Source organism: Penaeus monodon, chromosome 22 (assembly GCF_015228065.2).
Source record: "Penaeus monodon isolate SGIC_2016 chromosome 22, NSTDA_Pmon_1, whole genome shotgun sequence".
In the NCBI taxonomy this organism is placed as follows: Eukaryota; Metazoa; Arthropoda; class Malacostraca; order Decapoda; family Penaeidae; genus Penaeus; species Penaeus monodon.
This window is the reverse complement of record NC_051407.1, coordinates 22,239,726-22,241,059: the sequence shown is the minus strand read 5'-3', so window position 1 is coordinate 22,241,059 and position 1,334 is coordinate 22,239,726. Positions and strand designations below refer to the sequence as shown.

At 44.1% G+C, this 1,334-nt stretch overlaps 1 protein-coding gene across 2 annotated transcripts in view; it reads left to right on the top strand.

The window, feature by feature from the left end:
* Positions 1-1,334, top strand: part of LOC119587001 (puratrophin-1-like) — a gene marked incomplete at its 3' end in the record, with an annotated part of 105,327 nt that overhangs the window by 93,901 nt on the left and 10,092 nt on the right.

The following is a 1,334-nucleotide window of genomic DNA, read 5'->3' as shown; positions in this document are numbered from 1 at the left end:
CGAGTAGCTTTTATGTTAGTAGTAAAGTGAGTTCGTGTTTAGCGACCAACTGCGGCGCAACGGTAACTCGATCGTTCTGGTCCCTGCCACTGAACCCTGTATGTTTTCATCGCTCACTGTATATTTCAGTGTAAAATATTCATTGTGAAATTTTGTTATCTTATCGTGATTCTTCCTTCAGCAGCCTCTTGGCAAAATAGGCTTTTCATAAAGGCAAACATGGTTCGCCTGGCCGAGATTACACGGCCTCGTCTTCATTGTTATGCTAATGGCGGCGGGCGTTTCGAGCCGGAACGTTATTTCAGGACTTTTAACATGCTGAACTTGGGGTCAGCCTGGGTCGTTTAAAAGCTGTACCTCTCATTTGGCCTTTATCCCCAAACGTTTAAGCGTGGGCTATATTAAGCGTTATCTCTATGTAGCTGTTTTTATTGCATTATGCAGGCCCAGAGTAAAAATGATTTGAACGAAAGTTATAATTATTGTTTATTATTGCAATAATGTTAAAACAGATATGGTAAGATAAACGTGGGTCCCCACGAAATACTATTTTCTGATAATAGATTAATGTTCTCGCTCTCGCAGTCCGTTGTCGAGTTGTCAGTCATTATTTTTATGATTGTTTAAAATTACACTTTTGCGGGGAGGGACATCGAGGCGCGTCGGCCCTGGTGGATGATGGAGGACCCACTGCCTTCCGCCTTTCATGTTCCTCCCTCCCTCTCCCTTTTAGTCAGAGGAGCGGTGCAGCTCATGATTTTTTAAAAGGGTCATGAAGGGAAAGAGGAAAGGCTCTTGTGTTTCGAGGTGATGGTGGTAGGAGCGAGTAGCGAAAGCGAAGACGTGAGTGAGTCTGAAACGGCCCAGGATACAATGACCCCCGGGCGACCCTGAGAGAGGGAAAGAGTTCAGGTTTAATTGGCCGTGTAGATATATTTGTACTGCTCGCCCTTGTGGCGCTGACGACAAACGCCAGACCCGCGTAAGATGACGGCTAGAAAGATCTGCGCGAAGGGTCACTGACCATTGCTACACACAGAACTGAGGCGTCGTACACTTTTATATGAGATTTTTTTTGTCATTGTGGGAGTGTTAATTTTAAGATCTGTGACGAGATTAGAAGTACGAAGGACTTTTCTCGTAACGGAAATCGTGATGGCTAGGTCAGCCGCCTTTCGTTTATGTGCTCGTGGTATTTGACTCTCCCTGAAACGTTCGTCTAGTTGATTACGTGTATATATATATATATTAAGAATGACTAAACGCAGATTCAGAATCCTCCTCGCTTATTTTTGTTACACTCATTGTCATTCTACAAACTGAGGCCTCGATAA